Source organism: Rana temporaria, chromosome 13, assembly GCF_905171775.1.
Source record: "Rana temporaria chromosome 13, aRanTem1.1, whole genome shotgun sequence".
NCBI classification, from domain to species: domain Eukaryota; kingdom Metazoa; phylum Chordata; class Amphibia; order Anura; family Ranidae; genus Rana; species Rana temporaria.
The window spans coordinates 38,546,001-38,562,383 of NC_053501.1; positions in this window are offsets into that span (position 1 = coordinate 38,546,001).

Sequence of the window (16,383 nt, forward strand, 5' to 3'; positions counted from 1 at the left end):
TCTTCCAATTAATTCAATGGTAGGTTAACCACTTAACCCCCGGACCATATTGCTGGTCAAAGACCAGAGCACTTTTTGCGATTCGGCACTGCATCGCTTTAACTGACAATTGCGCGGTCATGCGATGTTTTTTAGTTTTTGCGCTATAAACAAAAATAGAGTGACAATTTTTAAAAAAATGAATATTTTTTACTTTTTGCTTTAATAAATATCCCCCAAAAATATATATATAAAAAAAAATTGTTTCCTCAGTTTAGGCCGATACGTATTCTTCTACATATTTTTCATTAAAAAAATCGCAATAAGCGTTTATTGATTGGTTTGCGCAAAAGTTATAGTGTTTACAAAATAGGGGGTATTTTTATGGCATTTTTATTAATATTTTTTTTTTACTAGTAATGGTGGCGACCAGCGATTTTTTTTCGGTACTGCGACATTATGGCAGACACTTCGGACACTTTTGAGACATTTTTGGGACCATTGGCATTTTTATAGCGATCAGTGCTATAAAAATGCATTGGATTACTATAAAAATGCCACTGGCAGTGAAGGGGTTAACACTAGGGGGTGGGGAAGGGGTTAAGTATGTTCCCTGGGTGTGTTCTAACTGTAGGGGGGTGGGCTTACTAGGGGAAATGACTGATCTTCTGTTCATACAATGTATGAACAGAAGATCAGCATTTCTCCCCCTGACAGGACCGGGAGCTGTGTGTTTAGAGAGCCGACGTTATATTGCGTGCTCTCGCGCAGGGGAGCCGACCTGCCACCGTAAAACGACGGCGGCTGGTCGGCAAGTGGTTAAGAAATTAAGCATCTATTGGTATGGATTACATTTGAACTGAATATAGTGTACCACCATCCAATTAGAAGGAAAGGGACTGGGAGATCGGTCCCCACCCAATCACCCATAAAAAGAAGATTTTGAAGAACTATCTTGGTACCGACTTATACAGCATATACTCAAAATGTTATAAATAATATAAAATTCTTTATTAATACAAAAAGCCTATAAAAACAGGATATCCAAATACTTATTAAAAAACATTATAAAAAGTGGTAGGTTAAATAATTTCTGACAAAATTGGCCAGAGATTTTGTATGTTAAATTTAAGCACTCTATGGGGTTGATTCACTAAAACTTGAAAGTGCAATATCTGGTGCAGCTGTGCATAGAAACCAATTGGCTTACAGTTTTATTTGTGTTCAACCTTGTTGAATAAACTGAAGTTAGAAGCTGATTGGTTTCTATGCACAGTTGCACCAGATTTTGCACTCTCTAGTTTTAGTAAATCATCACATATGTCTGTAAATAATGTGAATGTTTCAGTGTTTCATGTAAATCATTTCAGAATATGTTAGCATCAAACAAATACAGGAAAAAATCTAGTTATGCGCCAACACTGTTCTATTTATGTACCTTTTTTGGTTGAATATAGACTAAATAATTTTCTTGTTGACATTTTTGATTAATGCATAACTAAATTATGTCACTTTCTATTTATAGCCAAGTTACTGCTACAAATTTGACTTGAAGGTATATGTAACCCAAATAATACTATATATGTGACCTTGCAGCCTAAATATATCAGAAAAAAAAATGTTATTTTCAAAACACAATGTAACAGTAATTAATAAAGTCTATACACAAATGGACAGTGCAGAACACTCATTAAATGTCTTTGGCTGTTTAGTCAGTTGCACTGAGGCATTGTTGTGGATGACAAGACTTGTATGATGAGGTACGGCTGCTCTAAAGCTCCTTGTAAATAGCTTCTTTGTGCTTAATTATTAAGCAGACGAATCGTGCTGTACAATATCCAAGTTCAAGGCAGGTGGAAGTAGGAGGTGGCATCTGTCTAAAAATTAAATGCCACGCTTCTCCCATCTGCTGTAATGACAATGTTTTGACTGCTTGGCTTCAGCCATCCCTGTTTGGTACAAGCACAAGTCGGCCATATGCCCCAGACTGTTGCACGTGCCATCGATGTGACACTGTCTCCAACGCATGCACCAAGCAGTAGGGAAAGCAGGAGGGTGGAAGGTCAGGCACGTGCTAGTTTGAGCAGGTGTCAGTCAATACAGTCAGGCTGATGCAGTCAAACCAACCAATCAATGGAGACTTTGTGAGTCTGTGGCAAGATGGTGCGCTGCCCCAATTGAATTTTTCAGGGTGTGCTTCTTGCAGACCAGGCAAATAAGTAGATTTAAAGCACATGGCCATTCATTTTATAATCCTGTCTTAGCCTAGCCTGGCTTAGTGATCGTTCACTGACAGATGACGGGCGCTTGACAGCTGGAGCATCTTATACAACCCCATACAATAAAATAAAAATTAAATTAGTGACACACTTGGGGAGGTTTGTTGTGCAACAGTTCTACAATCTGCTACCAACAAACATAATGCTTATTTTAAGTTTTCCAAGATTGTAAAGGCCCTTGAAAACGTTTCCTTTTTATGGAGGCAGCAGTCCGGCCATAACATGTTTGTTCAAATAAAACATTTTGATTATTTTGTCTGGCTGCACATAACATCTATCAATTATGTCCACATATTAATTCTGAATCTAATTAGCAGAATGTGGATGTACCAGTATGGATGCAATATGTAATTGCAAGTTCTATGCTTGTATTAAACTGTTAAAAAACAAAAGTGTATGTAAACCCATGAACTCAAGTATATTATATTGTTGCTTACTGTTCCTTAGGCCCCGTACACACGTCCGAGAAACTCGACGGGCAAAACACATCGTTTTGCTCGTCGAGTTCCTTGTGAAGCCGCCGAGGATCTCGGCGAGCCAAGTTTCCTCATTGACTAATGAGGAAATAGAGAACATGTTCTCTATTTGGCTCGACCAGTTCCTTGTCGGTTTCCTCAGCCAAAAGTGTACACATGACCGGGTTTCTCGGCAGAATACGGCTCCAATCGAGTTTCTGGCTGAATTCTGCCGAGAAACTCGGTCGTGTGTACGGGGCCTGAGATGTGGTGGCTGCATTAGTCTCCTATATTCAGGCATTTTTTCCCCTTTTTTCCTTTTAGTGATCTTGCCAGTAACACATTTCCTGTTCTGGAGCAGCGTTTCTTAATCAGGGTGCCACAGACATGGAATGCAGTTTGACCTGGATTAGCATTATACACTGCCGTGGTTTGAGATGGCCATCAGCAACATAACAACTAATGAAGCTCTAGGGCCAGGATGTAGGGTTACCTGCCTACAAAATAGCAACACACAACGCAGATTCAGGACAGGCAGCATGCAGGCCCACCCTCAGCATTTAGGAGAGTACACCTCTGTCCAGACCTGCTCTTCCTCCTGCAAGTTAGGGCAATTGCCAGTTAAAGTAGCACAGTGCTGAATAGCAAAAAATGCCCTGAACATGAAGGGAGTAGAGGGGTTATTAAAGAATATCTATTCGTGAGGATGTCAAATGGGTAATGAAGAATTGTTGCTGTTGTTATATACACTGTTGACAAGGATAGCAAGGTCTTAAAACAACCCCATGGTCTGCATGCTCTCCAGCGATGGCTGCACATTAAGGCTCAGAATGGATTTCCTGAAGGTGACAATGGCTCGATATACCTTCACATTGAGCATAGTCACTTATAATCCCCACTGGAAGCCCATGTTGCATGGTGACAATACAGGAAAGCAACTGGAAAACAGTGACAGAGCAATTTCGCCCTATACCAGAAAGTGCCTTCAAGGCCTTTCATGGCAGATCACCAGGTGATTATTTTAATTATTGATTACTGAAATCATTTTTTTTTAAATATTGAAAATGGCCTGTGAAATTACACTAACATATTGAAAGCATGTGATTTTAGACACTAGGGTTATGTAAAACTTATCGAGAATAAAAAAATCTCAACCCAAACCCTCACCCTGTCCTAGGCACCCTTTGATGCCTATAAATATCCCACGACCCCCTCCCCACCCACTGACACCTGCACAAAATCCAAAGAAATTGTCAACAATTTTTGAAGATGTGATTGCTGCATTGAAAGGAGGCAGGTGACATTGCAATATGTTCCTCAATACCTGGAAGAACCAGGAATTTAATAGGTACAGTGCCTTGAAAAAGTATTTAAACCCCTTGAAATTACAACCAAAATTGTAAATTTATTTTATTGGGATTTTATGTGATAGAGCATCAGAAATTTGCACATAATTGTGGAGGAAAATGATGAAATGGTTTTATTTTTTTCTTACAAATAAATATGTGAAAAGTGTGGGGTGCATTTGTATTCAGCCCCCCCCCCCCAGTTAATACTTTGTAGAACCACCTTTACAATTACAGCTGCAAGTCTTATTTGTGAAATTATTGCCGATTTTTGTTTGCAAAATAGCTCAAGCTCTGTCAGATGGGATGGAGAGCATCTGTGAACAGCAATTTTCAAGTCTTGTCACAGATTCTTAATCGGACTTGGGCCATTCTAATGCATGAATATGCTTTGATCTAAACCATTCCATTGTAGCTCTGACTGTATGTTTAGGGTCGTTGTCCCGCTGGAAGTTGAACCTCCGCCCCAGTCGCAAGTCTTTTGCAGACTCTAACACATTTTCTTCTAAGATTGCCCTGTATTTGGCTCCATCTATCTTCCCATTAACTCTGACCAGCTTCCCAGTCCCTGCTGAAGAAAAGCATCCCAACAACATGATGCTGCCACCACCATGTTTCACAGTGAGGATGGTGTGTTCAGGGTGATATGCAGTGTTAGTTTTCCACCACACTCAGAGTTTTGCTTTTAGGCCAAAAGTAAAATTTAGGTCTCATTTGACCAGAGCTCCTTCTTTCACATAATTGCTGTGTCCCCCACATGGCTTCTCACAAACTGCAAATGGGACTTCTTATGGCTTTTTTTCAACAATGGCTTTCTTCTTGCCACTCATCCATAAAGGCCAGATTTATGGAGTGCACGATTAATAGTTGTCCTGTGGACAGATTCTCCCACCTGAGCTGTTGATATCTGCAGCTCCCTTAGAGTTGCCATGGGCCTCGTGGCTGCTTTTCTGATTAATGCTCTTGTTGCCCGGCCTGTCAGTTTAGGTGGACGACCATGGCTTGGTAGGTTGCAGTTGTGCCATACTCTTTCTATTTTCAGATGATGAAATAAGCAGCACTCCATGAAGGCCAAGGAACACACTAGACAGGTCAGGGATAAAGTTGTGGAGAAGTTTAAAGCAGGGTTAGGTTATAAAAAAAAAGCCATTGTTGAAAGATAGCTATACGAAGTCCAGTTTGCAGTTTGTCAGAAGCCATGTAGAGGACACAGCAAACATGCGGAAGAAGGTGCTCTGGTCAGATGAGACAAAAATTTTACTTTTTAGTCTAAAAGCAAAACGCTGTGTGTGGCAAAAAACTAACACTGCACATCACCCTGAACACACCATCCCCACCGTGAAACATGGTGGAGGCAGCATCACATTGTGGGGATGCTTTCTTCAGCAGGGACAGGGAAGCTGGTCAGAATTGATAGGAAGATGGATGGAGCCAAATACAGGCCAATCTTAGAAGAAAACCTGTTAGAGTCTGCAAAAGACTTGAGACTGGGGCAGAGGGGCACCTTCCATCCTAACAACGACCCTTAACATTCAGCCAGAGCTAAAAAGCATATTCATGTGTTAGAATAGCCAAGTCAAAGTCCAGACCAAAATCCAATTAATAAAATTGCTGTTAACAGAAGCTCTCCATCCAATCTGACAGAGCTTGAGCTATTCTGCAAAGAAGAATGGGCAAAAATGTCACTCTCAAGAGATGGTAGATGTACCCAAAAGACTTGCAGTTGTAATTGCAGCAAAAGGTAGTTCTACAAAGAATTGACTCAGAGGGATTGAATAAAATGCACCCCATACTTTTCATATATTAATTTGTAAAAAAAAAAATAATATAATTTTCCTTCCACTTGACAATTATGTGCCACTTTGTGTAAATTCCCAATAAAATAAATTTACATTTTTGGTTGTAACATGACAAAATTTGGAAAATTTGGAAAACTGATTGCTGTATAAAAGTCAGTGGTCCCAAAAAAGTGTCAAAAGCGCATCAAAGGTGATCCGATCTGGCGCAGTCCCGCTAATAATCATCGCCATTAACAGTAAAAAAAATAATAATAATAAAAATGCCATAAACCTATACTCTATGTTGTAGACGCTATAACTTTTGCACAAACTAAACCAATCAATATACGCTTAATGCAATTGTTTTACAAAAAATTGGTAAAAGAATACATATTGGCCTAAACTGGTGAAGCAATTTGTTTATTTAACTTTTTTTGGGGATATTTATTATAGCAAAGTGTAAATAATATAGTTTTTTTCCAAAATTGTCTGTCTTTTTTTGTTTATAGCGCAAAAAATAAAAACCACAGAGGTAATCATATACTTCAAAAGAAAGCTCTATTTGTGGGAAGAAAAGGATGTCAATTTTGTTTGGGTACAGCGTATTGTTGTTTTTTAGGTTTTGTAGGCATGCACATTATTTGGAGCAAATCTTTGTTAGTCAATATATTAATATGTCCCTTCCCAGGCATCAAGGGCCAGATCCACAGCCAGCGGGCTTAACTTAAATGTTCCTATTTAAGTTACACTGCCGCAAAATTTCTACCTAAGTGCCCGATCCACAAAGCACTTACCTAGAAATTTGCAGCTGTGTAACTTAAATACGTCCGGCGCAAGGCGTGCCCAATCTAATAGGGCGAGTCCCATTTAAATTAGGCGGCGCTCCCGCGCCGGACGTACTGCGCATGCTCCTGATGCTATTTTCCCGATGTGCTTTGCGCGGATTTACGTTGCGCCGAGTTTCGAGAATCGCGACGGGTGTAAAAGAAAAAAAAAGAGTTGCGGCGGGAAAAAAAAATTTTTAAAAAAAATTTGACAGCGACGCGGGAAAGAAGGGTCTACTTTTACATGGTGTACTAAGTTTACACTTTGTAAAAGCAGCCCTAATTTTGCGACGGCAAACTAACACTTACGGGAAAAAAACGAAGGGAAAAAGCTTTGTGGATCTCCGTAAGTGCTAATTTGCATAACCGACGTGGCATTTCGACGAGAAATACCCCCAGCGGCGGCCGAGGTACTGCATCCTAAGATCCGACAGTGTAAAACTATTACACCTGCCGGATCTTAGGAATATTTATGCGTAACTGATTCTATGAATCAGCCACATAGATAGAAACAGGGATACGACGGCGTATCAGTAGATAAGCCTGCATATCCCTTTTGTGGATCTGGCCCCAAATTCCTTGGGTGGTCTCTCCCTGTGGTATGCTGATATCTTCCTAACACCTGGGCTAAATTAGAAATATTAATGTCTCCTGCATGTGTCTGATATATCTTATCATTTGATGCATAGAAATTGGACTATTCTTTCCAGGACTTATTATGTAAGCATAATTGTTCTGTATAGCATAAATGTTTATGTAGATTTTTTTTCTTGTGACTAATTAATACATATTTTTTTGTAGTGTTTACATATGCAACATCTATAATTATCTCCTGAAGAAGCTAAATCATAGCGAAACATGTGGAGTGAATTGGAAAAACTGCACAATATATGTAAAGCAATGTTTCTTTTATTGTTGAGAATTTTAACTTTGTATAAATAAGATTTGTATTTATAATATCCCTTTTTGTGTGGTGTCTTTTTTTCAACCTCACCAACTATGTGACTATGTAGTTAATTGTAATAGGCATTCATAATTTAACAAATATGTTATTTATTTGTAAAAAAATTTGAAAACCATTTATCATTTCCCTTCTACTACACAATTATGTACCACTTTGTGTTGGTCTATCACATAAAATGAAAAAATAATACATGTACGTTTTTGGCTGTAACATGACAAAATGGGGAAAAATTTAATGGGGTATGAAAACATTTTCAAGGCACTGTATATGTTGAAATGTATCCTGTGCCAAAATGTTCTTTGGATCTTCCCTATGGTATAAGCCCCCTATTAGCAGGGGTACAAATGCATCACTCCTAGTGTATTACAGTTGGCAGAATATTTGGTGTTAAAGATTTGCCCATATGGTAAAATAATGTGCTGTTATTAATTGATAAACTGTCAATCTGAGCGATTCCCACATCTGTAAGTTTGATCATTTCTATTGTTGCCTTTGTAACAGCTACACACTACTCTATCCTTGATTGATGTGTTCCTTCTATATACTGTGAGGCCAATCTCACTCTTCCCTGATGATATGGCATGATGGACAAGCATCTGCCTGTATTTATCAGCATTGAAGACACCATTGATCCTTACCAAATCTTTAACTCCATTTGCAGAAATGCAGCCCCAAACTTGCAAGGAATCACCACCATACTTCACTGTTGCCTGCAGACACTCGGCAAACAAACTGTCTCTTGCTACAGTCAAATATTTCAAATTTTGACTCATCAGTCCAGAGCACCTGCTGCTATTTTTATGCATCCCAGTTCCTGTTTTTGTACATAGTTGAATTGCTCAGCCTGGTTTCCATGTAGGGGGTATGGCTTTTTGGCCACAATTATTTTATGAAGACTATTCTGGCCAAATGTCTCCGAACAGTAGGGTGGATGGGTATGAGTGTACCTGTAGAGGAGAGAGAAGGAATGGTCAAGCTCAGGTACAGTCCAAAATGGTAATTACGCTGCAGACTCTCCATTGACAGGCAAGCAAACTTTTTCTATGGAAAGAAGCAGCTCTGAAAATATGGGATCAAAAACATAATAACACATGTCAACCGGTTTCAATAATTTAATATTTTAAATGAGAAAGGTCTTCTAAGGCCTCGTACACACGATAGGTTAACCAGAGGACAACGGTCAGGACAACCCTATTGTGGGCCCCATAGGTTATTTAACCATTGGTTAAAAAAAAGCAATCTTGTTTTAAATTTAACCGATGGATTCCTAACCGATGGGAAAAAAAAACGATCGTTAGTAGGCACAACCATCGGTTAAAAATCCATGCATGCTCAGAATCAAGTGCTTTTTTTCAGCACGTCGTTGTGTTTTACGTCACCGCGTTCTGACACGATCGGTTTTTTAACGGTTAACCGATCGGTTATCGGTTAACCGATGAAAACGGTCCATCGGTCCGTTCTCATCGGATGGACCTATCGTGTATACGCGGCATTAAACAACCAAATAAGGAGTTGTTTGCACTTTACATATGGTATGATTATGAGTAGATTAGGTCTAAAAGTACTAATTTTGGCATTAACCATTACATATGTGAAACAAGAGACGACATACCAATAAGTTACTGAGCATTTTTGTTTTGCTTAATGAAATGGCTCCAAATGTGACAGCATTCATGAAAAGATTAATTACCAGGAGTAAAGGAGGAACGATGCCAGAATTTGATAGGATTTGTACATAAACCAAGAGCCTGCTGTGCTCCCAGGTCCATAATATGCAGTACTGATCTCAACGCTATTGTTTCCTTCAGGAGAAACAACAGACTTCAGCTGATGTTCCAAAGGGTATTTAAACAAAATTTGTGTACGTGAAAGAACACAAACCATTGGAAATAATGGCTTTCTGACAGGCCCGTTGTGAACTGTGGCATAAGATAAGTAGTTCTCAGCAACATTGCAATCTTAATCAAAATCACAAGGTTCCTATTTATGATGCAGGCTGATATACATACAGATATTGTACAGGTGATAATACATGGTAAAATATCAACTTTTGGTAACAGATTAAACCCTTGCATAAGCTTCTTTATCAAATGGTACTTCCACCATTCTGTGCATATCAATCTCCCAACTCCTGTCTGTATTAGTAATAATTTGCATATGGTAATCTCTGCATTTGCATGTACATGGTTGGAAGAGCCACGAGTAACCTCAAACCATGTCTTGAAGTCAGCTACTACAGCAGTGCTCTGCTGAAGGCTACCTTTATTCTCTTGCTTCAGCCAAGGATGCAAGCACACTCCCTATCTCATCCAAGCCATATCTTCAGTCCATTCAAATGAAAAATGGTGGCCGCACAAAGCATATCAATACTTATTAGTTGAGTACAGACTCCCAGCCTGCCTGGCCTCTGTGTTATTTTGTAACAATGAGCCTGCATGATTTTGTTATTAAGTACATTATTAGAGAACAATTCTGTTAGGTTGGTTACAGACATTGATAATACTTGGAACAATTGAATTCCGAAAGATCTTTCTTATCAAAGATATTTTCGCATACATGTACGATACTTAGTTGAACATGCATATTTATAAACTGAGCAGCAATGCTTTGTATCAGTCATCATATTTGAAAAATAAACAATAGTAACTGTTAAGATAAATCCATCTTGATTAATCCGTTTTTTCACAGAATGTCTGTAGAGGTCGTTATTCATAAAATTGTACACTGGTCAACTTGTTATCAGCCTGATGTGACACTTGGGGATGAAAATGCCTGAAATCCTTTGTTGTGTCACATGAATATAGGGCCCTGTTCGCTTCAGTTGGAAGCCTATCCACAGCATCAGCATGGAGGATGGCACCAGGCAGACAATACAGTAAACATTCCTGGATCTTGTACTTAAGTACTGTATATGATATGGCTAAGCTGCTAAGGACATTGGTTAGAAAAGTGCTCTTATATTTTAAAGGGAAATCATAATTGGTTTTGTTCACTTTTATATATTTTTTATTTTTTTACCTTGACAATTTATAAACTTATGTTTCATAAATTCTTAAAAATCTTTATTTCACTAATAAACATTTAATACAAAGTTCTCCCATTACATTCTGTACACCAAGCTTACTGGGCTTTCTTTAAAAAAAAAAAAGAAGCCCAGCGCTATCTAAGCTTTTATGACTTTTTTTTAAATTCCAATGATTCCATCTCCACTATGAGAGAAGAAGGGCATGTGTCCCCTCTGTGTAATCTGATATCCTGCTATTCAGGCTATTCACAGAATAGTAGTTAGCCAGCTCAGTGATTAAATGTATCTACTCACTGCAAATGCAAAGTGTGAAATATTAATATGCAATATTTTATATTTGAAGAGGTAAAGGAGAGAGAGAGGCGCCAGGCGACCACTAGTGTAGCACAGTTTATTTTGTGACAAAAGTAAAAAACATGTAAAGTTCCACTCACAAAGGGTATCAAGTGTTGGGGTCTGGAACCATAGGAAGCTCAGGAGGATGTCCCACCTATGATTTGGCAGGACATCCTCCTGAGCTTCCTCCGGTCCCAGACCCCTACACTTGACGCACTTTGTGAGTGGAACTTTACATGTTTTTTTAATTGTGTCACTAAATAAACTGTGCTGACACCTCTTTCTCCCTTCCCTCTTCTGTTGCAGCGTTAGTTTCCAGACCCTAAAACAGGCAGCCTTGCTCCCACTGGAAACCACAGTTAGATTCACTTTCAGACATTATTGTAGACCTTATTTAAGTTTGATGCCCTTGCTATTCATTTGGACTGAGTACCATACTTTTCTATGAATATCTATTTTGGAAATTTGTATATTGACAGTTAAGGGTGGCACTGAGAACTTTGTTTGTCTTTAATATTTTATATTTGCTTGTCTAAAAAAATCTCCATAAAGGCACCCAATCACATGAAATGATCTCTCATAGATTTGGTGGCAAACTATCATCTATTCAGAGCTCTGGAATGTTCCCCCATTGTGTTTTTTAGGGGGGATAAAGTTATATGACTGGTCGCCACCATTTCTCTTTTATTGCCCTTAAAAGGAATACCCTTCTTCTCTTTGGGGACTAAGCTTGCCCAAAAAGACATTGTGAGACAAAACTTCACTAATATTTATGACTAGCTTTAAACTTGAGTTCTTTAACTACGTCTCTTCACGAGGGTCTAGTGAGAATTTCAGAAGATTTGACAGTACAAAAGCCTATACAATTTCAATAATATATTAGACATATGGTATCTGTTTCACACACTGATAGCCACTTTTTAATTTAAAAGCAGTTACAATGGTCCTAAATCTGCTGAGTCTCCAGGATTAATTATGGACACCAGACAGCAGCCCTGATCCTTTCTCCCTCATGAAGCTCCCGGATAAGGCTGATAGCATGGGATCAAAAAGACCCTGGTTTTGTGTTGAGCAGAAACCACTATCTATCTCTTCTCTAGATCTGCAAATCATCCCGTTAAAATCAAGCCACTTACTCTAACAAGGTCAGTAATTAGGAACAGTACAAAGAAAGCCCACGACTCTTCAGTCCTGAAAGTTTCCCACCAGCACTAGTAATCAAAGAGCAAGTCATTTGTCACTTGTCAGAAGTTGTTTGACCGAAAAGAGTGAAAGTGGGAGATGTCAGTCTCTTCTGAATAATAAATTCATTGGAGATCATTGCTTTTCACAATTGAAACTCTTGAGATATGGAAAGACTCAATGGATCAGTCCACACAAAGCTTAACGTTTTGTATCCAAGGAGAATTTAACCAGTTATAGCCATATTCTAATCAGAATTGAAACATAAGCTTTAAAATGTGTACAGGAACTACAGAAGAGTTCAGTTTTTTATCTAGCAAATGCTTCACTGTACTGGTCTGCCCCATTCCCCTTTAAAATTAGTCTGATAATCGGGAAACCCTTTTGCTTATATATCTGTAAAAGGGAATAGGTATTCACAAACATGTCCACTGTAGGCTCCTAGCTGTTGCATACATACAGAAATCTATGTGGCATAGGGTATCAGTACTAAGTATCTACACCTGCCATATTCAAACCTACATTGTAAATATACAGTAAAGCCCAATTGATCTCAATTTAAATCATATTTATACATTCTAGTTGCATCAAGATAAAAGGTTTACAAAGTCTTAAGCCAGGTTCACACTGTTTGTTTTTTTTGTTCAACCCCGCGAGTTGAACAAAAAAAAACTGTCAACTCCATTCAAAGCCACTGTACTAACAATGCGAGGTTAGTTCAGCGTTCTCCCCCCCAGAACACTCCAGGTCCCCCCGCCAGAAGACTCCCCCTGCCAGAACACTTGGCTTCTGTCGCATAGACCGGCATACACATGGGCCAAATGTCGGCCATTTTTTTAACCAGCTGCTGTCTCCCGACATTTGCCAGTGTGTACAGGGCTTTATGCCGCGTACACACGACCATTTTTAATGGTCTAGAAAAAAACAACGTTTTTTTCAACCCGATTATTGTTAAGTCAGCCTTGCCTACATGCGATCGTGAAAAAAATGCTCTAGCAAAGCGCAGTGATGTACAACACGTATGACGGCACTATAAAAGGGAAGTTCCATTCGGATGGCGCCACCCTTGGGGGTTCTGTTGCTGATTTCATGTTAGTAAAAGTTTGGTGAGAGACGATTCGCGCTTTTTAGTCTTCGTGCTTTTCAGTCTGTTACAGCGTGACGAATGTACTATCTCCATTATGAACACTAGTTTTACCAGAACGAGCGCTACCGTCTCATAACTTGCTTCTGAGCATGCACGTTTTGTTCACGTCGTTAAAGCCCACACACGACCATTTTTTCCGACATTAGAAACGACAAAGAGCTTGTTCGAAATTCGAGTGTACGAGGCCTTATATTTGCACTCCAGTCAAATTGAAAATTGCATTGTAAGTACAGCCAAAACATCTTTACTTTTTAGGAATGGATATAGTAGAGAAGGATTGGACCTCCGTTGTAACCTTCATCTACTCTAATCAATAAAGTACATTAATTGTTGTTTCTGGTTGTGGAGAGATGTGGCTCTCTTCCTGCTGGTGACCTAACAGGGAGTTATAAGACTTCTGCCAAAGAGGGAAAAAACAACAGTAAAAATCTGACAGATGATGTAATCATTCCCCACCAAATCAAGAAAATAGTTTTGACTGAATTTCCACTCTGACTTTTGGACTCATACATGGGGCACATCCTGCTAGTTTTGTACTTTGATTTTCCTCCAGACATCACTGTGGTGTATCAATCCACTCCCCTCTTTTGCTGCTTATCTGGTGTAATAGGAACTCCTACTTTTGATGCTGGAGAGATATTCCCAGACACACCCCTGGAAAGTTCTTGATCTCACACACACTAATCCCGATGTCATGTACCAGACGTTTCTCTACCAGCTACCACTTGGAGTAATCCCTACCTTTAAATTATAAATGTGATTATTAAAATAGGAAGCACAAAATGAAGTAATGACCCTTTGCATTTTTTTTTGCCATCTGTGTTTCACTGGGGAGAATTACTTTTACTTTACATCCTATAGACAAAACAGGAAATCCCTGCAAATTATGGGAATCCCTTGCTGCCCCCCCCCCCCCAAGGTCACCAGAACTAGAGTCCCTATCGGGAGATTTTCCACCATTACTTTTCTGGGGACAATCCAAATTAGGATTTTCTTTTACTTTCACTTTAATTGATAATGATAAACAGGACAAATAGAGAGGGTGAGTCTTCCTAATGGGCACACAGAAAGCAATAAAAACTAATAGGTGCTCTAATCCAAAAAAAAATTGCCTTTAGTTATACCTTAACCTGGTCATACATGACTTCTTGCGAATCTACTAAAATTTGAGTAGCGAGTCATGTCAACACCTCTCAACCCAACAAAAAAAATCCTTTTGGCTGCAGTCATTGCTTGGGTATAACCCCATAATCATGTAACGAATCATAAATATAGGTGTCCATTCATATTCATTAACCACCAGCCGACCAGCTGCCACAGTTATACGGCGGCAGGTCGGCTCGGCTGCGCGAAATCACGTAGCTATACGTCATTTTGCATTCCAGCCATTAGGGGCGCGCGGCCCCCTGCTCGCCCCTGGTGCACCCGCGATCGCTCATTACAGAGCAAGAACCGGGAGCTGTGTGTGTAAACGCACAGCTCCCGGTCCTGTCAGGGGGAGAAATGACTGATCGCATGTTCATACAATGTATGCCATCTTACTAACTGCAGCACCCCTGAGGGGCCTGAGGGGTGGTTCCCTCCCTTTTTGTGTGTTTGCCCCAGCAGAGGGCAGTACTTCCCCAAAATGCCTGAGAAAACCTGGCCAGCAGAGTTAGCCCTTACCTCCCAGGAAGTACCACCTCAGAAGGGCAAGCACAACTAAACAGTTCTACATAGTTACTCTAATTCTACCCACATACATCAGCCACAAAATAGTAAACATTTTAAACCAATATAAAACATTTAACATCCACCTGCTTTCAGGCATATGGTTAGTTCTACAGTAGATGGAATTTTTCATTGCCCATTCTTCTTTCCAGAGTTTATCAGCTCCAGCGGGGAACACAGGTTACCATAGCATATAAGAGGGAGACCTTCATAGCACTAAACAATCATTATTAAATAGTTCTATAAAACAGTATACAACTCATGTTTAAAGGGATTGTAAAGGTAAAAAAAAAAATCCCTAAATAGCTTCCTTTACCTTAGTGCAGTCCTCCTTCACTTACCTCATCCTTCCATTTTGCTTTTAAATGTCCTTATTTCTTCCGAGAACAGGAAGTGAGGATTTCTCAGAAGAAATAAGGACATTTAAAAGCAAAATTGAAGGATGAGGTAAGTGAAGGAGGACTGCACTAAGGTAAAGGAAAGCTATTTAGGGGGGAAAAAATTACCTCTACAACCCCTTTAATCCTGAACATCCTGCATTCAGAAATAATCACTCAACTTTTTAGGTTGTTCCTTTGCCACACTACCAAACCATGGGAATGCACAAGCCCTGTGCATCATGATGTCACTCTGCCGTTACTCCACTTAACGCATTTCGTCACATCCAGACTTTCTCAAGAGCGGTAACGGCACAGCTATCTTTATGTATTTAGTGAATTACATAGCTTCCTATTTTAAAACAACACTGTGTTTTCTTTTTAATTAGGCTGGAGTTGCTCTTTAAAAGTAATTTCCCAAAATCCCAGGATACCATTTGGCCTGCTTAGTTCCTTGCAAGCACAGTCTATCCGCTATTGTTTATTGCACCATGCTGCTTCTTTTAAATAAGTGTACATGTAAATATGCATGAAAGGAAAATTATTTTCACCCAATGAATGCTTAACCTACAGTCCTAGCCTTTAGAGGTCTACGTGCGTTATACTCTTTATAATGTATCACGATAACCGTGAATTTTATTAGACAATGAATATCCTGTTTTCTGTTTCTTTGGTCTTTTCATTCCCTGTACTGGGCTCGAGTGATTTGTTTTTCACTTGCCATTCCCGTAATGCTGCCATTAATTTTGCTTCCACTGAGTTCTGTTCTCTTTATATAAACATGCAATTTTTCCAACCTTTTGATGAAAAGCTTTTTGTTGTCATAAAATTGCCCATAACTTGTATGCAATTATAGCTTTACCATTCCACTTAATGGAACAAATTCCACATTGCCAAAAAGACTTTTATCTAACAAGCAGAAAAATGTCCAATTCCCTAATTTTATCATCTTTAATTTCTGTTGATCTTACCTCTTTCAAT